Genomic DNA, 25,893 nt, shown 5'->3' with positions numbered 1-25,893 from the left:
AGGGAACTATGTAATATATATACAGTATATATTTGTATCTTTGTCGCTATAATAAGAGGAGGTCCCAGACAGAATTTCTTGCACAGGGGCCCCAAGCTGTCAGTGTCCGCCCCTGTAAAGGCGGTAACCACAGTGCTAATATATGTATAGGAACATCTTGCATACCTCAAAAACTATTATATTTCATGTATTTTAGCAAGTTATAAAAATTCATCAATTAACAGTGTTTGGTTCTAGAAAACCACTGTTATGTAAAGTAGCTAAGTCCACTGGCCAACATTTTCTTTTTAATAAACAACAACTTGCAGTAATAAGTTTTTAAACCCACTTACTACTAACCAAAAAGTGTTGAGTATATATACAGTCAGGGCCAGAAATATTTGGACAGTGACACAAGTTTTGTTATTTTAGCTGTTTACAAAAACATGTTCAGAAATACAATTATATATATAATATGGGCTGAAAGTGCACACTCCCAGCTGCAATATGAGAGTTTTCACAACCAAATCGGAGAAAGGGTTTAGGAATCATAGCTCTGTAATGCATAGCCTCCTATTTTTCAAGGGACCAAAAGTAATTGGACAAGGGACTCTAAGGGCTGCAATTAACTCTGAAGGCGTCTCCCTCGTTAACCTGTAATCAATGAAGTAGTTAAAAGGTCTGGGGTTGATTACAGGTGTGTGGTTTTGCATTTGGAAGCTGTTGCTGTGACCAGACAACATGCGGTCTAAGGAACTCTCAATTGAGGTGAAGCAGAACATCCTGAGGCTGAAAAAAAAGAAAAAATCCATCAGAGAGATAGCAGACATGCTTGGAGTAGCAAAATCAACAGTCGGGTACATTCTGAGAAAAAAGGAATTGACTGGTGAGTTTGGGAACTCAAAAAGGCCTGGGCGTCCACGGATGACAACAGTGGTGGATGATCGCCGCATACTTTCTTTGGTAAAGAAGAACCCGTTCACAACATCAACTGAAGTCCAGAACACTCTCAGTGAAGTAGGTGTATCTGTCTCTAAGTCAACAGTAAAGAGAAGACTCCATGAAAGTAAATACAAAGGGTTCACATCTAGATGCAAACCATTCATCAATTCCAAAAATAGACAGGCCAGAGTTAAATTTGCTGAAAAACACCTCATGAAGCCAGATCAGTTCTGGAAAAGTATTCTATGGACAGATGAGACAAAGATCAACCTGTACCAGAATGATGGGAAGAAAAAAGTTTGGAGAAGAAAGGGAACGGCACATGATCCAAGGCACACCACATCCTCTGTAAAACATGGTGGAGGCAACGTGATGGCATGGGCATGCATGGCTTTCAATGGCACTGGGTCACTTGTGTTTATTGATGACATAACAGCAGACAAGAGTAGCCGGATGAATTCTGAAGTGTACAGGGATATACTTTCAGCCCAGATTCAGCCAAATGCCGCAAAGTTGATCGGACGGCGCTTCATAGTACAGATGGACAATGACCCCAAGCATACAGCCAAAGCTACCCAGGAGTTCATGAGTGCAAAAAAGTGGAACATTCTGCAATGGCCAAGTCAATCACCAGATCTTAACCCAATTGAGCATGCATTTCACTTGCTCAAATCCAGACTTAAGACGGAAAGACCCACAAACAAGCAAGACCTGAAGGCTGCGGCTGTAAAGGCCTGGCAAAGCATTAAGAAGGAGGAAACCCAGCGTTTGGTGATGTCCATGGGTTCCAGACTTAAGGCAGTGATTGCCTCCAAAGGATTCGCAACGAAATATTGAAAATAAAAATATTTTGTTTGGGTTTGGTTTATTTGTCCAATTACTTTTGACCTCCTAAAATGTGGAGTGTTTGTAAAGAAATGTGTACAATTCCTACAATTTCTATCAGATATTTTTGTTCAAACCTTCAAATTAAACGTTACAATCTGCACTTGAATTCTGTTGTAGAGGTTTCATTTCAAATCCAATGTGGTGGCATGCAGAGCCCAACTCGCGAAAATTGTGTCACTGTCCAAATATTTCTGGACCTAACTGTATATATATATATATATGTGTGTATATATATATACTGTGTATATATATATATATATATATATATATATATATATACATATATAGGGAATAATAATATTACAAAGAGAGATGAAGTAAACATTTGCATATATATTCATTTACTTATCTTTTTCACGGCTTTCAGCTCGATCTCAAGCCATGGTGACTTGATGGATGAAAGCTCTGTAGGAAGACCGATCTTGTGCAAGCCTAGATAGGGGTCCACCAGGATCTTCTCCACCATTTTCTTGATTGTATCAAGCCATCAGATTGTTTGTTTTCTTCGTCACCTTGTTCCTTCTATTCTTATGATCATAATGTCCTTCTCCAGTGATCTTTGTATGATATGTCCAAAGTAGGCAATTTGTAGCTTGGGGATCCTTGCTTCAAGTGACATGTCTGGCTGGAATTGTTCCAAAATTGATTTGTTTGTTCTTCTTGCCATCCATGTTATAGATAACATCCTTTCCCAGAACCACATTTTGAAGGTGTTGATTCTTGTTTCTTTAAAATTCAGAATTCTTATCCATATGTTACTACAGAAAAAAAAACAGACTATGTCCAGTCACGCCATCCTCGCCAGTGAAATGTTCCTCGATTTGAAAAACTTGTCCAGTGACTTCATTGTTGATTTGCCATAGCTATTCTCCTATTGACTTCTGGTGGCATCACTGTATCTTCAGTGATCTGATTATTGATCCAAGTAGGTTGATGTCCTTTACAACTTCCAGTTCTTTGCCATCCATCTCAAATGTGTCCTAGTCGTAACTGGCAGTAGTCAATATCTTTCTCTTCTTTATATTGAGTAGTGTCATACTGGTGGATGTGGACCCACTGCGTCATTGGACTGGGCTCACCATGGAGGAGTGTGACTAAGTGACTACCTCGTTTTCACTAGATTCTCCGATGGTGAGGTTAGGCTTGTGCTGGAAGGTAGCCACCAGGTACCACTACAGGGAAACCCTCGGCACTGTAACAGTTGATGCCAGGAGTCCGGTAAGCATGTACAGACTCAGGTGCAGGCAGGGTGGCTGGAACAGACTGGACGGCTAGTACAGACTTAACGGCTGGTACAGACTGGATGGCTAGAACAGACTGGCAGGCTGGTACTGGAAGGCAGGCTGGTACTGGAAGGACAGCAGATACTGGCAGGACAGGTACACGGAATGGGTACTGGAACACAGATAGAGGTTAGCTGGCACAGGAAATGGGCACAGGATATAGGACCTGACAACTAGCAAACATGCACTAAGTGAATGAACACATTGCTCAGGTACCTCCCAAAGAGGAAGAATGACTTAAATACCAGCCTATGGCTGAGAGGCACTTCTAGGTTAGGGCATGCTGGCCCTAAGCGCACCCACCCTAAGTGCACTCACCTTAAGCGCACTATTAGGAGACCTGTGCAGAATGCGCAGGCCCCTGGAACCAGTAGGCAGTGACAAAGTCAGAAGCCATCACTAAGTGGCCAAAAATGTGAGTGTGCCAGAGTTCCTGCTGGGAGGAGAAAGTGGGACAGTGCAGGGAAGTTGGCGCCATTAGAGTACCCCCCATTACGCTACTTTTTTCCAAGCCTGAAAGGAATCTCTTCAGGAGACGAGAGTATTAATATTCTTCTTTGGCTTCCACAACCTTTCATCAGAGCCAAAACCCTTTATAGCTACTAGAAAAAGAGTCTAACCTCTCACTTTTTTCATGGCCAGGGTGTTTTTTACCTCAAAGATATCCACCATGCTGACTGGTGAGGGCAAGGTGTCAGAATCCGTGAAGAAGTGGCTCAGAATGACAGGCTTGAGGAGAGTCACGTAGAAGGAATTATGGGCTACGTAAAGAGGCCGTAAGCTTAAGGTTGTAGTATACGGCATTGATCTGCTGGAGAACCTCAAACGGACCGATAAAGCGGGGATCCAACTTGTAGGAGGGTATTTTGAGATGAACATATCTGGAAGAAAACCACACCTTATCTCCAGGCTGGAAAAAGGGTGGATCTTTTAACCGCGTGCTTTTTCATTCATTCTGACAACCTCTCCAGAGTGGCCTTGGTATCCGCCTGGATTTTTGAGAAACTCTTGCTATGAGCAATTGTGGAAGGAATGCCAGAGGTGGTAGCCACAGGGAAGGGACTATTAGGTTGTTGACCAAGTACGATATAGAATAGAGTATTTGTGGAGGTCTCACTCACATGATTGTGGAGAGGCGTGATTAAGCGAGTACCTTGTCTTCAGTAGAGCCTCAGATGGGGAGGTTAGGCTTGTGCTGAAAGGTAGCCACCAGGTACTACTGCAGGGGAATTCTTGTATTGTAGCAGATTACACCAAGGGTCAGGTAAGCATGTGCAGACTTATGTGCAGTCAGGACGGCTGAAACAGACTGAACGACTGGAACAGACTAGACAGTTGGGATAGGCTGGATGGCTGGTACAGACTGGCAGGCTGTCACTATCACTGCCAAGCAGACTGGTACTGGCAGGCAGCTTGGTACTACCGGGACAGCAGATACTGGCGGGACAGGTACACCAGATGGGTTCTGCAACACAGGTACAGGTTGGCAGACACAGGATATGAGCACAGGATATAGACACAGGATATAGGACTTGACAATTAGCAGGCTGGTACTCTCAAGCAGGCTGGCACTGGCATACAGGCTCTTACTGGCAGGACAGCAGGTACTGGCAAGTACAAGTACTAGCAGTGCAGTGATCATCGCTCCTTGGTGTCACACGCTGCGATGTCGCTAACGGCGCTGGATGTGCGTCACTAACGAGGTGACCCTGACGATATATCGTTAGCGATGTCGCAGCGTGTAAAGCACCCTTTAGTTCGGTATTTCCAAGTAAGTCAAGTCCTGTGCTGTACATTTCAGCTATGATGATGTTGAGTTTGCCTTAGTTCATGGTACATTTAAAGTTCTGAACTTTATGATATCTTTGCAGCTTTTGATCTTTCCTTTCAACCAAGAGATATCAGCACCAAGATATCCTTGCAGCTTTGATTGTGGTGCGTCATAAAACTTGATCATACTCAGGAGACCATCGGCTCTACCCCAGTAGTTTGTTGAGTGCCTTCTGACCTAGGGGTGTATCTTCCAGTGTACACTAGCCAGGTAGTCACAGATAGACCCCTGCACTACACCTGTCCCCCAATAAGGTGTCATCATCCAACCATTAAAACCTAGTCACCTCCCTCAGTGCTTGATGGACACACCAGGGGGCGGAGCAAGTCAGTTGGCCACGCCCACCAAGGAGTCCAGAGGGCCTGAGGCAGGAAAAACAGCAGATGAGTTTGAGAGTTGAGCAATGGAGGAGGTCAGGCCTGTGGGACAGGCCTGTGACAGTCAGACAGGTGCCGGGGTTGGAGCCCGGGCACCTTTGGCTAGGAGGCATACGGTGGCCTTAGGCTGCAGGAGCTGGGAAGACGGCTCGGTGGAAACTGTGGTGGACCGGGACAGGGTAGTGGCCCGTCGGTACCGACCCGGGAAACCGACTCGGAAACCGGAGCACACAGGGGGGTACTCAGACCCTGAAACGAGGTCCAGAATCCACTGGACTGAGTTAATTAACTGATTGCGGTCTGGACTATAGGTCCTTTCCCACCCAAGTACCGACTGAAGATAACAGCACACCGAGGGGGATAGAAAGCCACCGCACAGGCAGAGGGATCCCATGGGCCAGCGTCTGCGGGCAAAAGGGCTCTCCCGACATTCACAAAGCCAGGGAGCGGACTCCCGTCGCTGAAGCGCAGGCAGTCCACAGATACACAACACGGTGCAGGAGAAAGACCAAGACCACCTAAACGGGTGGGGGACCAGACGAAGCCGGCTGCGGGCACCGTCCACCATCAACTTGGTTTACCAGAGACTTGTGTGTGTCAGTAATCGTCAGTACAACAGAGCCATCCGGCTGTGCACCGTCCTGCACCGCCCAGCTATCCCCAACGGATCCCGGGGCCATCATCCCTACCCACGGATGGGTTAACATCTTGCTGCACCACCATCTCCCCCGGGTGCCCAGTAATCGCAGCGGTGTCCAACTTCACCACGACCCGTGGGTTGCGTCATGAACTCAAGCACGGCTCCGGCCGTGCACCTACCTAACCCCCACCAAAAGCGCCAGCACCCCCCTTTCAGAGCGAAGTGACCCCAGGTCCGGAGGTGCTCGAGCCACCTACTAATGAGCCCGGATCCAAGCGGCTCAGCTGCAGCCAAGCGTGGGTGGTACACCAGCACTATATCGAATTCCTTCAGTTGTACTCTCCATCAAGTTTTCTTGGCATAATATGGAAGTAGATTACCAGGCCTTCTTCTGTGCAGTAATGTAGCTCCCATAAAGGAACCACACTGAATCAAAGTTGTATGTTTTCCATACAAACTGCGCAATATGTCCTACTGCCGATGCCAGCACTGGGTCGTATGCTTAGTTTGGTACCTCAGTTGAAACCTGTCCACCTGGGGTGTCCCTGATGACAAAATACAGTGCCGATGGCATGGCTTTCAACATCACTGATCCCCAAATACATATAATACAGACATAAAAAAACCCACAATGCATACATGAAATAAATATAACATCAACATTAATAACTAACCATTAACCCCTTCATGAAGACTTAACTGTACGCATTGAGCCGGTGGTGATCCCCGCACATGTCTGCTGACGAGCATTTCTGCTGATCTGATCTGTGCATCTGTGATCAGGAGAAATGAATGAGCGATCAGACTGCTGATCCTTAAAGCCCCCTGTAGGGACTAGTAAAATGAAAAAAAAAAGTAAAAAAAAAAAAAAAGTTTTAAAAAAATTAACAAAAAAACAAAGATAAAAATAAAAGTTCAACTCCCACCCCATTTGCCACAATTGAAAATGAAAGGGTTACAAAAAATAAAAATATACACACATTTGGTATCGCCAAGTTCAGAAATGCCCAATCTATCAAAATATAAAATTAATTAATCTGGTCAGTAAATGGCGTAGCGGCAAAAAAATTTCAAACAGCAAAATTACTTTTTTTTGTTGTCGCAAATTTAGAACAAAATGCAATAACAGGTAATAAAAACATAGCATCTGCACAAAAATGGTACCATTAAAAACGTCAGCTCGAGACACAAAAAATAAGCAGTCACCGAGCCCCATACCCCAAAAAATGACAATGCTACGGCTCGCAGAAAATAGCTCAGAAAGTGTACCACTTTTTTTGGACAAGATTCTGAATTTTTTTTTATCCCCTTAAATATAAGTAAACCTATATGTGTTTGGTGTCTACGAACTTGTACCGACCTGAGGCATCACAGCGACACATCAGTTTTACCGTATAGTGCACACAGTGAATAAAATATCCAAAAAACAATCATGCAATCAAACATTTTTGCAATTTTTCCGCACTTGGAATTTTTTGCCGTTTTCCAGTACACTATATGGTAAAACTTACGGTTTCATTTAAAATTACAACTTGTCCCGCAAAAATCAAGCCTTCATATGGTAAGATTGATGTAAAAAAAAAAAAAAAGCTATGGCTTTCGGAAGAGGGGAGCAAAAAAAAAATGGAAAATCGCCTGGGGGTTAAGAGGTTAAGAAATTTATAATATTTAGACACAGTAATTAAAATAAACCTATACATAAAAAGGCTACAAAAGCATTAATAACCCTGCTACTCCTTCTGCAATCATTTTTCTACATCCAGAGCCATGCCAGCCGGTCTAAGGGGTACTTTGCACGTTGCGACATCGCTACTGCTATATCGCCGGGGTCAAATCGAAAGTGACGCACATCCGGCGCCGGTAACGACGTCGCAACGTGTAAGGCCTAGATGCGCCGATAAACGATCGCAAAAGCGTCATAAATCGCTGATCTGTGTAGTGTCGGACATTTCCATAATATCGCTGCAGCGACAGGTACAATGTTGTTCCTCGTTCCTGCGGCAGCACACATCGCTGTGTATGAAGCCGCAGGAGCGAGGAACATCTCCTTACCTACCTCCAGCGGCTATGCGGAAGGAAGGAGGTGGGCGGGTTGTTTACGTCCCGCTCATCTCCGCCCCTCCGCTTCTATTGGCTGCCTGCCGTGTGACGTTGCTGTGACGCCGCACGACCCGCCCACTTAGGAAGGAGGCGGGTCACCGACCAGAGCGACGTCGCAGGACAGGTAAGTGCATGTGAAGCTGCCGAAGCGATAATGTTCTCTACGGCAGCAATCACAAGATATCGCATGTGCGATGGGGGCGGGGACTATCACGCTCGGCATCGCTATCATCGGCTAGCAATGTCACAGCGTGCAAAGTACCCCTACCCCCAAATTACAGGCCCCATAGTGGCCACATGGTCTGCTGCAATTAGCAGTATGCCACTGTATGAACAAAAATTATGCAGATGTTAAAGTAGATATTGTCATCTAATTTCATAAAACTAGCTGCATACATTATTAAATACATCTTATTGACCGGATGACACTGATATACTTATTCTTAAAATCTATGCGAAAATGTACATATAATTGTTTTTTGAAAGTTTCAGATCCTAATATTAAAATGACTTCTATCTGGAGTCATAAAATGCTCATTTTAATTTCAGGATTATAAAGCCATTCTTTCAGGGGTTTTCACGGAGATATGTTTAATAATGTATGGAGTTTGTATTTTGGGATCTGGTAACTGGTCAACATTAATCTGTCAAATGCATGCTGAAACGTAAGTCTTTGGAATCGTTAGCATGCCCTAAAATTTCTGCAGGATTCTATTGCAACATGTGAATGGGGTTTCTATACTCCCATTCACTAGCAGTATACTCTCACTTGTACAGGAGTTCTGGTGAATTTAGATGTGGCCTCAGAAAAATAATGTGCAAACTAACTTCTAATGTGCTCTCACCGCAAATATGGCTTCTAGATCCGTATCTAACATCTACCAGGTACTCTGGTAGCAGCTTCACTATCCATTGCTTCTCAGTAATCGTTCAGTGTGGGCAGGCATGACAAAAACAAGATTTATAGCTAATAGGAAGTATCTGAGAAACCTAAATTTGGCAGCTAAGTTGTTTGCTTAGAATTACCATCTAAACCGAATGTGCTTGTGAGTACATTATTATTCATATATCACTGATGAATATTCCTTTTTTGCAGCATACATATTAAAAACATTAAATATCTTCATTAATGGTTAACATTCAAAAATGTTTTTAAAAGCATGGAACTTAGTAATTTTCTGGGTATTAAAAAATCTGTATTTAAGAATGGATTGACATTTAGTTTGATTGTTTAATGTCTGTTGCCTATATTAACAACCACTTCTGCTGTCCAGTAGGGTGGAGATTTTTACAAACATCACCGACTGTCATGGTGCGCCAAGATCTGTGCAGACTACAGATTTTGGCACTCCGCCTGCTGACATCTCTGATGTCTGTGATCAACACACAGTATTGACCCACAGACTTGTGGTTCATAGACATGTTAGCAAGAGTTAATCTCTGAGTGGGTTGCTTGTTAGTCTCCTTTGACCACATGCTGTGGGGAGCTAAACATGTTTGCTCCTCTTCTATATATACAGTATTTGCTGGACTATTTGATTAATGCCAGCTATAGTTTACCTATACCTGTCTGGTGAGGTGTTGTGATCCAGACATACTGTTGGTTGTTGTGCATTATTGCTGCGAGCATTTGTGCGGTTAACCTATGTTGTCTTTTTGTTGCTACCTTCCTGTTCTTGCTTTTCTCCTTAGTCTCTTACTGTTTGTTCCTGTGAATTTGTTGTGTGTGATGCTAGTCACTACTTATGCATAGTATAGACGGAAGGGTAGTCAGACAAGCTGGGGTCAGGAAACTGGAGGACATGACAGGACATAGGGAGTAAGCAGAAATGCAGTCAAGTCACAGGCCGAGGGTCAGAATTCCAGGAGAGTATGTATTAGATTCAGGAAGCAGACAGAGACGTGGTCAAGTAACGGTCCAAGGTAAGAAGCTAAAGGCTGCTTTACACGCTACGAGTTATCGTGCGTTCGCATGAGCGATCGCACCCGCCCCCATCGTTTGCGCGTTACGGGCAATTTGTTGCCCGTGTCGCACAAATCATAAACCCCCATCACACGTACTTACCTCACGAACAATGTCGCTGTGGGCAGCGAACATCCACTTCCTGAAGGGGGAGGGACGTTCGGTGTCACAGCGACGTCACACAGCGGCCGGCCAATAGAAGCGGAGGGGTGGAGATGAGCGGGACGTAAACATCTCGCCCACCTAGTTCCTTCTGCATTGCCGGCGGGACACAGGTAAGCTGCACTTCATCGTTCCCAGGGTGTCACACGGAGTGATGTGTGCTGCCTCGGGAACGATGAACAACCAGAGCACAGAAGGACATTCGATTTTTTTGAAAATGAGCGACGTGTCAACGAGCAACGATAAAGTGAGTATTTTTGCTTGTTCACAGTTGCTCGTGGCTGACACATGCTACAATATGTCAAACGATGCCGGATGCGCGTCACTAACGACAAATCGTTAGATATATCGTAGCGTGTAAAGTGGCCTTTAGAGGTAACAACAAGAACAGAGAGTGGGCAGAGAGGAGTATCAATCAACAATCCGGGTTCAAAAAACTTAGATCAGAACACAAGCACAAACACAAGACAAGAGCACAAATGCAGAACCAGAAAGTACGACTGTTGAGGTTCTAAAAAGCATGCTCAGTAATGAAACAGAGCAATTACTAGGAAGGTGGAAAACCCGAGTAAAAGCACCTCCCAGAACCTGCATGAAATCCTTTGCTGTCAAACAAACTGTAAGCTAGGGCTCAAAGAAACACAGCAGAGCATCTCCAAATGCACAATGCTCTGCACAAAGGAAACATGCCACTGCCAGCTCTGTAGTTCAGAAAGGTGCAGCAACACATCACCTGTGTGTACTATATGCTAATATATGAGTTTTTTCCATGAGTTGGTTACCCCATTAATCAGTATTTCCACGGGTTGATACATTGGGAGGTCTAAAGGTACCGTCACATTAAGCGACGCTCCAGCGATCACACCAGCAACCTGACCTGGCAGGGATCGCTGGAGCGTCGCTACACGGGTTGCTGGTGAGCTGTCACACAGGCAGATCTCACCAGCAACCAGTGACCAGCCCCCAGCCAGCAGCGACGCGTGGAAGCGATGCTGCGCTTGGTAACTAAGGTAAATATCGGGTAACCAACCCGATATTTACCTTGGTTACCAGCGCACACCGCTTAGTGCTGGCTCCCTGCACTCCTAGCCAGAGTACACATCGGGTTAATTACCCGATGTGTAGTCTGGCTATGTGTGCAGGGAGCAGGGAGCCGGCACTGAGAATGTGAGAGCGGCGGACGCTGGTAACGAAGGTAAATATCGGGTAAACAAGGAAAGGGCTTCTTGGTTACCCGATATTTACATTGGTTACCAGCGTCCGCAGAAGCCGGCTCCCTGCTCACTGCACATTCAGTTGTTGCTCTCTCGCTGTCACACACAGCGATGTGTGCTTCACAGCGGGAGAGCAGCAACTAAAAAATGGTCCAGGACATTCAGCAACAACCAGCGACCTCACAGCAGGGGCCAGGTTGTTGCTGGATGTCACACACAGCAACATCGCTAGCAAGTCGTGCCTCAGCAGCGATGTTGCTAGCAATGTTGCTTAGTGGGACATGGCCTTAAGTTGACCCATTTTGTATATTATCTAACATCTTGGATTTTGCTATCATCTTCGAAGAGAGCTGATATAATTACTGGCCCCCTTGCGCTTTATTTTGGAATGCTAATTGTGCACATGCTCCTGAATTTGGACTGGGTTCCCCTCATTGGACCCCGGAACCTTTTGTTTAGCGTTTCCTGGTCATGGATATGCGTTCCCAACTGGGAATTCTTGTGCACATGTCTCTGAAGCGCTTCTTGATAGTGGTAATGTGCTCAACATTGAGACGATGGTGTGCGAATGTACCTGCAGAACTTCCTGGTGGCGGTCATGTGTTCCACGTTGGAACGCTTGTGTGTGCATGTCAATTAAGCCCTATTAAGTCAGTGGGCGCATGCGTGTCTCTGGTATCCGGGAGGAGGTTGTGTACTTCATCATCACAACATGTGAACCAGCGTGCGATCCAGGCTGGAACGCAAAGCACTAGGGCATCACACTGCCCAAGGTGCAGGACTATGAATCAGTGGTATACCATGTGAGGATGATAAAACTTGTTTTTTTCTATTGATATGCTTCTAGGAAGGGCTTCTTCTGATCATAGGGTCATTCCACCGCCACAACAGGGTCTGAGAGCATCACAACCCTCACAGACTGAAGAGGCCCATACTTTGTGTATATCGTATAACTGGTTATTTTATTCATTGTTTATGTCCATTTCACTGTTGAACAGCTAGATATTAGGGGGCTCATTGTTTTGGCCGGCAGTGTTTGGATGTAGTGACACATGATAGTATTTGTGCCGCTAACTACAGACCTGTCTCTAATCTCCCATTCATCTCAAAACTCCTGGAACGCCTGGTCCACTCCCGTCTAATTCGCTATCTGTCAGATAACTCTCTCCTTGACCCTCTACAATCCGGTTTCCGCTCCTTACATTCTACTGAAACTGCTCTTACTAAAGTCTCTAATGATCTACTTACAGCTAAATCTAATGGTCACTACTCCCTGCTGATCCTCCTGGATCTCTCTGCTGCATTTGATACTGTGAATCACCAGCTGCTCCTCACTATGCTCCGCTCTATCGGGCTCAAGGACACCGTTCTTTCTTGGTTCTCTTCTTACCTCTCTGACCGCTCATTCACTGTATCCTTTGCCGGCTCCTCTTCCTCTCCTCTTCCCCTTACGGTTGGGGTTCCTCAGGGTTCAGTCCTAGGCCCCCTCCTGTTCTCTCTATATACAGCCCCTATAGGACAAACGATCAGCAGATTTGGTTTCCAGTACCATCTCTATGCTGATGACACCCAACTGTACACATCTTCTCCTGACATCACCCCTGCACTATTACAAAATACTACCGATTGTCTGTCCGCTGTCTCCAACATCATGTCCTCCCTCTATCTAAAACTGAACGTATCAAAAACTGAACTTCTTCTGTTTCCTCCCTCTCCTAACCTTCCAAAACCCAATATTACCATTTCTGTGTGTGGCTCTACCATTACGCCCCAGCAGCACACCCGCTGTCTTTGGGTTATATTTGACTCCAATCTCTCCTTCACTCCCCACATTCGTTCACTTGCTCGTTCTTGTCAGTTCCACCTCAAAAACATCTCTAGAATTCGACCTTTTCTTACCGTTGACTCTGCAAAAACTCTTACTGTCGCTCTCATTCATTCTCGCCTGGATTATTGTAATTCTTTACTAATTGGTCTCCCTGTTACTAAACTCTCCCCTCTCCAATCCATACTGAATGTCGCAGCCAGGATCATTTTCCTCTGCAACCGCTTCACTGATGCCTCTGCTCTGTGCCAGTTATCGCACTGGTTGACTATCCGCTACAGAATCCAACATAAACTTATCACTCTCACTCACAAAGCTCTTCACGGTTCCGCACCACCCTACATCTCCTCCCTCATTTCTGTCTATCACCCCACCGGTGCTCTCCGCTCTGCTAATGACCTAAGACTGACATCCTCCACAATTTGGACCTCCCACTCCCGTCTTCAAGATTTCTCATAAGCTGCACCAATGCTCTGGAACACACTACCAAAAGCAATCCGATTAATTCCCACCATCCACACCTTTAAGCGGGCCCTAAAAACGCATTTCTTTAGACTAGCCTATCACCTCACTTCCCTGATCTAATCTAGTCCCTTTCTGCCCTTCATAACAAAAAATGTACTTCCAATTTTTGTCCCCTGTACCTGTATAAATTCTTGCCAATGACGGGTTCATGCAGCTGGTTTTGAATCCCTATTAAATCGATGGCTGGACCATATATAACAAGCTTTTCTCCCCCCCCCCCATTCACCTTTTGTGCCTCCCCTATTTCCTCATAGACTGTAAGCTTACGAGCAGGGCCCTCACTCCTCCTGGTATCTTAATTTTGCTATTTTGTATTGTCTCAAATTGTCTGTACATGTCCCCTCTGAATTGTAAAGCACTGCGGAATATGTTGGCGCTATAGAAATAAAACTTTATTATTATTATTATTATTATCATTATAGTAACTAACCATTTCAATATATATGACATGACATAATTGAATACGCTATTTGTCTATACCCATATATGTTATGGTGCCGACTCGCAAGCTATTGGTTGGCCCCTTATGTACTTGGACAAATATTTATAGTATTCTATTTGAGGTATGTGCTGCATTGCTTTATAGGCATTAATGTCTTGCTAAATACAGCACTTGGACAATACTACAAAGGTTATCAGATTTTTTCCCACTCCTGAAGAACCTCTAATTTTGAGGTCAAACGCGTCAGGTGGTCTGTGACCACTTTGACTAAGTAGTCTAATTCTGTGTGCTATTGGGCCTATATACACTTTTCAGATTATGAGACTGTTGGCTCTGGTAAAGTGTCTAGTTGATTAGTTATATTAGTATTGTATTGGTTGTGGTGCTTTTTAGTGTGGTAATTTGTCTATCCCCTACATCTATTACCAGGGCTCTGTAGGGCCTTTAAGATCAGTCATCAGTGAGTGGGGGCGCCATTTGCGCAGGATTAGGGTGCCGACCTCCGCGGCAAGGTAGGGGTGAGAAACAGGGCCTATTAGGGTCAGCTCTTCCTGCTATTATTATTACCACGATAATTAATTGTTGGAGGGTGGTGTTTGCTTATTCCAAGGGAATATTTCCCAGTTTTAATGCTGTATAATAAAAATTAAAGTTTTAGGAGTTACTTATTATTTTTGCTGGTTTATGCTTCTAAATTTAGAATGTTTATACTAAATTAGGCTGCATTTTGAACATGTGCCCCCTATCACATGGCAAATTACGTCATACCTAGAGATGAGCGAGTACCGAAATATTCGTAATCACTATACTCATATCGAGTACTTTGCAATACTCATGTATTCATTCTGAATAGCAAGTACAATGCAAGTCAATGGGAAATTTAATTTTCTGCTGGACCCAACAAAGATGGGAAAGTGATGAAACTGAATGGGGAGAGCCTGGAGAATATGCCTGCATGCATTTCTGACTCACATATGGGTCATCTCTCTCTCTCTCCCGTGCCATTGATAGATAAGTACGACGCGCGGGCAGCCAATGACAGTAATGCCACAACCAAGATGGCTGCAGCATTACTGTGATTGGTTAACAAGCCCAACATGTTTAGTAGCTGCAAATCAGGTGCCAAACCTGCTGAGTGGGACATACGAATATCATGAGGCGAGTACACAAAACTCGCAATATTACGAGTAACTCAAATATCGCACTATCCGTGCGAGTAGCGAATAGTAATGATTACACTCGCTCATCACTAGTCTTACCTGTAAGGAGCCCATATATTCTAGCATCAACGTTTATTTTTAATGCACGATCTAGACGCACGTAGCTCCAGAAGTGAATGCGTGACCTGGAAGCAGCTAGCTGCCATGACATGGAGCTTTGGTGAGTATGCCGCACATGCTCCTATCGACCTATTCCTTTCACCAACATTTTTAATCACCAGATTCTGGTTCCCATAGACTTATATGGGTGCTGGATTCCAGACTGGAACCAGATTTTTGAAAAAAATTAGCAGGGACCCGCGGTCCTGGTTTTCTGTGAGTCCACTCATCTCTACTCATAATACATTTAAGGGACATTTAGTCTGGGTTGAAAAATGTTTTTACAAAGAAGTGGTAATTTAGAGAGTTTTCCTTGTACATATTTGTCATATTTAGGTACACCTACTTGATAAAGATTTTAGTCAAATCTACCATAACTTGTAGAGCATAGTGCTGAGACCGGAAAGGAAAAAAAAGAAGGCAGGGGGAAAGTGTCAAAGAAAAAACTGCATTAGCCACAAGAAACCTTAAAGCCTTGTTTGACGTAGATAATGTAATACTAGTCAACAAATATTACTGCGGTAAATCTTCAGCCTCTCACCAGAACATAATGGAGGCTATTATGCATCTACTTTGCTCTGGTAACTTCATACTGACACGAATCGTTTATTGTGCTATTATTAGTGATGAGCGAGCATGCTTGTAACTACTCGGTACTCGCACGAGTATCACTGTACTCGGGCTGCTCGGCGGGTACCGAGTAATTTTGCAATACTCGTGCTTTACTCGTGGTCTTCATCCCTGCATGTTGGCGCTCTTTTGAGAGCCAGCCCTCATGCAGGGATTGGCTGGCAGACCACTGCAATGCCACAGCCCTGTTAGTTGTGGAATTGCAGTGATTGGCCGGCCTGCACAGCGTGACCGAGCCTTTATACCGGCCGGCGCGCTGTGCTCTGTACACAGCCATCTCATATTCCCTGCTTTCCACGCCCACAGGCGCCTATGATTGGTTGCAGTGAGACACGCCCCCACGCTGAGTGACAGGTGTCACACTGCACCCAATCACAGCAGCCGGTGGGCGTGTCTATACTGTGCAGTAAAATAAATAAATAAATAATTAAAAAAACGGCGTGCGGTTCCCCCCAATTTTAATACCAGCCAGATAAAGCCATACAGCTGAAGGCTGGTATTCTCAGGATGGGGAGCCCCACGTTATGGGGAGCCCCCCACCCTAACAATATCAGTCAGCAGCTGGCCAGAATTGCCGCATACATTATATGCGACAATTCTGGGGCTGTACCCGGCTCTTCCCGATTTACCCTGGTGCGTTGGCAAATCGGGGTAATAAGGAGTTATTGGAAGCCCATAGCTGCCAATAAGTCCTAGATTAATCATGTCAGGCGTCTATGAGACACCCTCCATGATTAATCTGTAAGTTACAGTAAATAAACACACACACCAGAAAAAATCCTTTATTAGAAATAAAAAACACACACATATACCCTGGTTCACCACTTTAATCAGCCCGAAAAAGCCCTCCTTGTCCGGCGTAATCCAGGATGATCCAGCGTCGCATCCAGCGCTGCTGCATGGAGGTGACCGGAGCTGCAGCAGACACCGCCGCTCCGGTCACCTCCACACAGCAAATGAACACAGCCGCGCGATCAGCTGCTGTCACTGAGGTTACCCGCTGTCACCGCTGCATCCACCGGTGGCCGCGGGTAACCTCAGTGACAGCAGCTGATCGCGCGGCTGTGTTCATTTGCTGTGTGGAGGTGACCGGAGCGGCGGTGTCTGCTGCGGCTCCGGTCACCTCCATGCAGCAGCGCTGGATGCGACGCTGGATCATCCTGGATTACGCCGGACATGGAGGGCTTTTTCGGGCTGATTAAAGTGGTGAACCAGGGTATATGTGTGTGTTTTTATTTCTAATAAAGGATTTTTTCTGGTGTGTGTGTGTTTATTTACTGTAACTTACAGATTAATCATGGAGGGTGTCTCATAGACGCCTGACATGATTAATCTAGGACTTATTGGCAGCTATGGGCTGCCAATAACTCCTTATTACCCCGATTTGCCAACGCACCAGGGCAAATCGGGAAGAGCCGGGTACAGTCCCAGAACTGTCGCATATAATGTATGCGGCAATTCTGGGCGGCTGTTGGCTGATATTGTTAGGGTGGGGGGCTCCCCATAACGTGGAGCTCCCCATCCTGAGAATACCAGCCTTCAGCCGTATGGCTTTATCTGGCTGGTTTTAAAAATGGGGGGAACCGCACGCCGTTTTTTTTAATTATTTATTAATTTTAATTATTAATTTTAATTATTTATTAAATAATTAAAAAAAACGGCGTGCGGTTCCCCCCATTTTTAAAACCAGCCAGATAAAGCCATACGGCTGAAGGCTGGTATTCTCAGGATGGGGAGCTCCACGTTATGGGGAGCCCCCCACCCTAACAATATCAGCCAACAGCTGCCCAGAATTGCCGCATACATTATATGCGACAGTTCTGGGACTGTACCCGGCTCTTCCCGATTTACCCTGGTGCGTTGGCAAATCGGGGTAATAAGGAGTTAATGGCAGCCCATAGCTGCCACTAAATCCTAGATTAATCATGTCAGGCGTCTCCCCGAGATTCCTTCCATGATTAATCTGTAAATTACAGTTAAAAAACACACACACCCGAAAAATCCTTTATTAGAAATAAAAAACACTAACAAAGTCCCTCATTACCAATTTATTAACCCCGACAAACCCTCCATGTCCGGCGTACTCCACGGACTCCGGCGTCGCGTCCAGCTCTGCTGCATGGAAGTGACAGGAGCTGCAGAAGACACCGCCGCTCCGGTCACCTCCACGCAGCTAATGAAGACAGCCGTGCGATCAGCTGAGCTGTCACTGAGGTTACCCGCTGTCACTGGATCCAGTGACGGCGGGTAACCTCAGTGACAGCTCAGCTGATCGCGCTACTCACCTCATTTGCTGCGTGGAAGTGACCGGAGCGGCGGTGTCTTCTGCAGCTCCGGTCACCTCTATGCAGCAGCGCAGGATGCGACGCTGGAACATCCTGGATGACGCCGGACATGGAGGGCTTTTTGGGGCTGATTAAAGTGGTGAACCAGGGAATGTGTGTGTGTTTTTTATTTCTAATAAAGGATTTTTTCGGGTGTGTGTGTTTATTTACTGTAACTTACAGATTAATCATGGAGGGTGTCTCATAGACGCCTGACATGATTAATCTAGGATTTAGTGGCAGCTATGGGCTGCCATTAACTCCTTATTACCCCGATTTGCCAAAGCACCAGGGCAAATCGGGAAGAGCCGGGTACAGCCCCAGAACTGTCGCATATAATGTATGCGGCAATTCTGGGCGGCTGCTGACTGATATTGTTAGGCTGGGGGGCTCCCCATAACGTGGAGCTCCCCATCCTGAGAATACCAGCCTTCAGCCGTATGGCTTTATCTGGCTGGCATTAAAATGGGGGGGACCGCACGCCGTTTTTTTTAAATTATTTATTAATTTATTTTACTGCACAGTATAGACACGCCCACCGGCTGCTGTGATTGGGTGCAGTGTGACACCTGTCACTCAGCGTGGGGGCGTGTCTCACTGCAACCAATCATAGGCACCGGTGGGCGGGGAAAGCAGGGAATAGGAGATTGTTTAATGAGCGGCCGGCTTTTTCAAAATAGTAAAAGCCGCCGGTCACCTCCACGCAGCTAATGAAGGGAATAGCGCGATCAGCTGCTGTCAGTCAGGTAACTCCCGGCCACCGCTGGATCCAGCGGTGCCGCGATTAACCTCAGTGACAGCAGCTGATCGCTCTACTCACCTCAGTTGGTGCATGGAGCTGACTGGAGCGGCGGTGAGTAGCGCGATCAGCTGAGCTGTCACTGAGGTTACCCGCGGCCACCGCTGCATCCACCGCTGGATCCAGGTAACCTCAGTGACAGCTCAGCTGATCGCGCTACTCATCTCATTAGCTGCGTGGAGGTGACCGGAGCGGCGGTGTCTTCTGCAGCTCCTGTCACTTCCATGCAGCAGAGCTGGACGCGACGCTGGAGGACTGTGGAGTACGCCGGACATGGAGGGTTTGTCGGGGTTAATAAATTGGTAATGAGGGACTTTGTTAGTGTTTTTTATTTCTAATAAAGGATTTTTCGGGTGTGTGTGTTTTTTAACTGTAATTTACAGATTAATCATGGAAGGAATCTCGGGGAGACGCCTGACATGATTAATCTAGGATTTAGTGGCAGCTATGGGCTGCCATTAACTCCTTATTACCCCGATTTGCCAACGCACCAGGGTAAATCGGGAAGAGCCGGGTACAGCCCCAGAACTGTCGCATCTAATGTATGCGGCAATTCTGGGCGGCTGCTGACTGATATTGTTAGGGTGGGGGGCTCCCCATAACGTGGAGCTCCCCATCCTGAGAATACCAGCCTTCAGCCGTATGGCTTTATCTGGCTGGTATTAAAATTGGGGGGACCGCATGCCGTTTTTTTTAATTATTTAATTATTTATTTCACTGCACAGTATACACACACCGGCTGCTGTGATTGGTTGCAGTGAGACAGCTGTCACTCAGTGTGGGAGCGTGTCTCACTGCAACCAATCATAGGCGCCGAAAAGCAGGACAGCAGGGAATAGGAGATTGATTAATGAGCGGCCGGCTTTTTCAAAAGAGGAAAAGCCACCGGAGTTTGAACAGCTGTGCAGCGCCGCGGCAGTGATCGGGGAACGGTAAGTAAGAGAGAGGGGGGGGAACTGACCGACAGACTGTGAGAGGGGGACAGACAAGACAGAGAGAGACAGACAGAGCGAGACCGACCGACGGGAGATAGAATGAAAAAAAAAATGACCGACATCGCTAGTAAAAAGCACAAAACGTGCGTTTTGGACATCGGAGTGCCACACAAGGTTTTCATGTAAAATCTTTCATGTATTAATCTCAAAAAGTAACATACACCAGCTCTATCTCACTATTGGGTATGTGCCCTTAACATTTCCGCCATGAAAATTCATTTTGGTGTCATTTTGGAAGGTTTTCTGGTGAGTCCGTAAAAATGGCGTAAAACTCGGACAAAATTGTTCACATCTGTGACTTTTGAGTGATAAATGCTTCAAGGGGTCTTCCCCATGCTGATGCCATGTCATTTGAGCACTCTTCTGAGACTTTTGTGACATTTTTAGGGTTTCTCCATGCTGCCGGGGGGTCATTTCACAAAAATACTCGGGTCTCCCATAGGATAACATTGGGCTCGGTGCTCGGGCCGAGTACACGAGTATCTTGGGAGGCTCGGCCCGAGCTTCGAGCACCCGAGCTTTTTAGTACTCGCTCATCACTAACTATTATATCTCTAAAAGCTGTCACTATTCCAGTATTTATGCTCAAGCACAGATCAGTGACCTACTTAAGTCATGTACAATCAGTGTTGCCTAGGTATTGCAGTAGGACAGGAGTTACAACACGTTGCATAATAGTCTTTGTGTTACGCATTTATACCTCTGAACATGTCTACTTGTGAGGAAACACGCAAAGAGGCAGAAAAAGAGAGATAATATTTTGATAAGCAACCTACATAACATGAAATATTCAATCTTTAAAAATGAAATGTTTCTAAAGAACAGGAATAGGGATGAGTAGATCCATGGATTTTCAAGTTCACTGGGTTCGGTCAAACTGTAGTTAAAAGCTCAGTTCAGTACCAGAAAATGACCCCAAACTCCATAGAAGTCAATGGAAGCTCGATCTTTTGGGCTGTAAAAAGGCTGTAAAATGGTCGTCATAAGGTTTAGGGGGCTGCGAAAGGAAGCAAAATGGGGGTAAAGGCAGGAAAATTGCAGGACAAATGTGGATAGGGAAATAACTTAAAATAACATAGAATAAAAAAAACCCAATACTACAAAAGAATAGAATAAGATAAAATAAAATAAAAAATAATCAACCAAAAGGCTGAGGTCCAAGTGGAGGAGGAGGTTGAGGAAGAGATGGAGGAGGATGTGGTGGGGTAGATGGAAGAGGCAGAGGAAAGTTGCAAGCACTAGGGGTTTTTTATTTATTTTTTTTAATTTGGTAGGCTCCAAAACAATGGGAATGGCGAATATATTGAACAAACTACAGTGGAGTAGAACAATAGCTGGGTGCGGCTGGTATTCTTCTCAAGTCAGCCAAAGGTACAGATGTGCCGCCCCAGCAGCGGATCAAACCGCTCGGATCCATGGGCAAAGTCCGTTCGTGTCTCGAGGGTCTCCGGACCCGGGGTCTCGGGGCCACACTTTAAAGTTAAAGGGGGTATTACAGGGGGATGACAGTTCGTGACGCCACCCGTGGTGTGCAGTAATCAGGAGTACCGCCGCTGCCGTTGTTGGGAGTACCCGGGGTGATGGAATGGGGCAGCAAGGTGTTATTACCCTACACGGGTAGGGGTAGGCCCCGGGACTCATGGAGGTTAATACTAGGTGCCGTGACAGGGAGATCACTCATGTACTCACTCAGCCAATAAGCAGACGCTGACAACTGGGTAAGCCAAGTCCCTGGTGCCGCTGCCTCTCTCGGGGAGCTCGTCCGGGTCCCGTCCCCTGCAGTGCTGCCTGGTGTGCTGTGACCTGCATCCTGCCCCAAAGTTTAGATTTACTGAAGTGGCCCGGTAGTTTGGGACTTGCCGAGCTCCGCTCCCCACTGTGGCTAAGTGTGGGAGCCTGCTCTCAGGGCTCATGCTTGGGATCTTGTGGGCTGCGTATGTGGAAGGCCCTATCCCCCTCATTGCGCTAGTGCCCCGATTCTGGAGCTAATGGAAACAGTCCATAAAGGCGCCGCTCTGCAGGTTAATTGCCGGTTTGCCTGAAGCTTCTCCCCGACCTAGGGTCCGTGTACCCCACTGTGCCTTTGGTCCCAGACCTGAGACAGGACCAGGTTGTCGATCGTCCTCTTGACAGGTCCCAGCCTCAATCCCCTGCAACCGGGGGTCCGACTCCTCTAGGTCCAGACACCGTTTGCAACCTAGACAGCTACTTTTCGGAGCCACCGCTCCCTGCTTCCTCCCTTCACTCCTCTCCTCTTCACTTCACTATTATCTCCTGCCCCTCCTTTCCTGACCCCTAGGTGGGCGACCCTATTCCGCTCAAGCCACCCACTGCTGTGTCTGGTGGGTGTGGTGCAGGGTGTTCATAGGATTTGATTTACTGATGGAGGCAACACTGCATGATAGGCACCCAGAACCATGAGGGACTTGGATACTGCACTTAGAGAAAAGAGCGTGCAATACCCTGTGACGACCTGATAGTCCAGGGGCGTCACACAGACATGTCCTGTGGGATCCACATCTGGTTCATTTTAATGAATATGAGCTTGCCCACATTAGCTGAGGACAGGCGGATGCGTCTGTCTGTTATCACACCTCCTGCCATGCTAAACACATATTCCGACAGTTCACTTGCTGCAGGGCAGACCAGCCCCTTCAAGGTGTAAAGACCATGTATCCAATTTGGAGACCCAGAAGTTAAATGAGGCAGACACCATCACTCAGAATGTGGAGACGTGTGGATACATACTCTTCCACCATGTTGTAGAAAGGCTTACTTCTGCTAATACGGGCAGTATCAAATGGTGGTGCCGTGGCGTCCTAAGGCAGGTTTTTCCCATATCCACCAGGCTAACCCTTCCTTCCAAGGTGGTGTGGTAGCCCAGCTGCATTGGTGACTTTCTCCTCCTCCTCTGCTTTGTGTTTCCACTGTCCATGTTGTCAGATGGGAACGCTGTTAGTAGTGCATTTATCAGCGTGCTCCTGTATTCCCACGTAATCAGCAATGGTAATAATCCAAGCAACCCAGAGGTTGTTGGACAGGTACAGCAGCATGTATTCGCTCATGTGTGCCAGGCTGCCCAGAAGCAACGACAAGCTATCCTCAGTGGGTGGTGTGTCTTCTGTGTTCTCTGTATCCCTCTAGCCACACTCCAGTGATACCTGTGGGCTGCTTTGAGTGCCACCCTGCTGTGAAAATGGTTCCTCCTCATCCTCCAAAACTGCCCCCTGGATTGACAGTTGTGTCCATGGCTGCTGTTGGTACAGGAACCCATATGTGGACAACTGGCCTGAAAATGATGTGAATTGTCCCTGTTCCCCCTCCTCTTCCTCAGGTACTACCACCTCCTCCATCATCGAATGAAGCATTTTTTTAAGGAGGCAAAAAAGTGGGTTAGTAATGCTAATGATGTTGTCATCATTGTTGGCCATGTTTGTGGAGTACTCAAAGCATCGCAACACAGCACACACGTCCTGCATGGAGGCGCCTCTACTTGTTCTGGCCTTACTATTTGTCCAGCAGTACTCGGACCTATGAAATTACTCAGAACATCCTGTTACGTGTGTGCAACAGTGGAAGGCACATATTGAACACATCCTCTTCCTGTAGCAGCTACACCACCACCAGCAGTACCACAGCCTTGTCCTCTTACCCTATTTGATGCTCTTTTCATTCTTTTCACCCAAAAAAAGTGCACAGAGAGAGGGCCCAGCAGATTATTACACTCTGCACCAAGATCTGTTAGGGTACTCTGCACCAGGATCTGTTAGGTCACTCTGAACCTGGATCTGTTAGGGTACTCTGCACCAGGATCTGTTAGGCTGTTAGGATACATTGCACCAGGCTCTGTTACAGCACTCTGCACCTGGCTCCGTAATTGTATTCTGTTCTAGGCTCTGTTAGGGCAGATGCTGATACAGTTGTAAGCAATGATGGAAGTAGGAGTGGTCAGCTCCCTCCTCCAACATTCTCCCTAGTTGTCTGAGATCTGACATCTCAGGACAGTGAGTGCAATTGTGGCGCCCCAGGACCTGGTCGCCACAACAGCATTGCCCTCCCAAAGGGTTAATGCTGAGCCTGGAGGTAATTGGGAGGTCCATTGGCCAGCAAGTTTAACATCCAACGCAGTTCTCCCTCCGGCCAGCAGGGGGAGCTCTGAACCTGGAATTCCAGGGAGCATTCCTTAAGTCTGACCTGAGGGAGGAAGTAGGGTTCAGTCTGTAGAGAGAAGTGAAAGGAAGCAGACGCAGAGTGTGCTGTCCTGTGGATCTGCGGCCTGGAGCTGGAACAGCTTGGCCCAGGGAAGCAGGAGTAGCAGAGAGGCAGAGAAGAGACTCGGACATCGGAGTCTGTGGCCACCAGGGCTTAACATACTCCCTGGTAGCCGAATCCGAAGGGCAGGAGAGCTGCAAGCACCTGGCCCATAAACAGCCCGAAGGTACAGCTGCAGCATCAGGGCCCGGTGTGGACTCCAGCAGAGAAGCACCAGAGAGGGCCTGCGCAGCCTACCACAGAGGGAAAGGGACGTACCACCGGTCCCAGCAGCAAAGAGGGCCATTGCTGGATCCAGAGAAGCAGGGTCCTATCGTAGTAAAGAAAGGAACAGGAGTAGGCCTCATACTCAGCTGGCCAGAAAGATCACCCCAAGTACCTCCAGGCCGACCGGATCCCCTTCACCACCTGTGACGGTCTCCCAGGATTGGACTGTTCCTAAAGTAAAAGAGGAGAAGGTAAAGAGACTGTTGTTTGTGCCTGGTTCTTTCATTGCCTGTCGGCCCTGCACCGTGTTAGCCACACAACACCATAGACTTTCACGAGCACTAACAGTGTCCCCGGGGCTCCGCTCCACCTGTGGGGAGCAGTACCACCATTGCTGCCGTATCATCACCCCGGAGGCCTCACACAGCAGCGGCGGCTTAATAGCCGCAGACCACAGGTGGCGTCACGAACACAAACTTTATTCACCCCCAACACTGCAGCCATATTTTATTGACACCCACCAGGGCCACGGAGTCGGGCCCCACCACCACTGACGACCCCCGGACTAGTCCGGCCCGGCATCGGGTGTCCCATAGCCCTGGGGTGGGCGAGTCACAATGACATCACTTCATTGCACCCACTATGCTGAGCAGTGAAGACAGAGCTTCAGAATGCTTGCTGCCAAGACAAGCACGGTGGAAAAACCAAGAGAAGCATTTGGGGTTTGGTGGCCATAATACTACATGCAGGATTATGGAGGCCACATTCTACAAAATGGAGGACTATGGGTAGTTCATTATAGGAAATGGACTTTAAGGGATGTATCATACTATAAGAAGGACTACCAGGGGTGCATTTGTGGCGCCCCTGACCTGGTCAGGCGCCACCGAGTACTGCACCCATGCTGGGTCAGTACAAAACAGGTAATCCCAGAGGCTAACTAGGGTGTGGACACACAGACACGAAGTAACCAGGAACACAAACAGCTTAGAGGGGACCCCTGGGCGGACTCAGAGAGGGGGCGTGGCCCTTGTACCCCAGCTAGTGGTGGGTGTGGAACTGGAGACAGAGAGTTGTGCAGTGGCAGCCGAAGGAGCAGGAGTGGAGGAGCCGTGTCTGGAGGGTAGAGCAGAAGAGCAGGACCCTGTCAGACCCTGCACCTGTAGTGCCTGCTGG

This window comes from Anomaloglossus baeobatrachus, chromosome 2 (assembly GCF_048569485.1).
Source record: "Anomaloglossus baeobatrachus isolate aAnoBae1 chromosome 2, aAnoBae1.hap1, whole genome shotgun sequence".
NCBI classification, from domain to species: Eukaryota; Metazoa; Chordata; class Amphibia; order Anura; family Aromobatidae; genus Anomaloglossus; species Anomaloglossus baeobatrachus.
The sequence above is the reverse complement of the archived record's forward strand: the minus strand, read 5'-3'. Positions refer to the sequence as shown.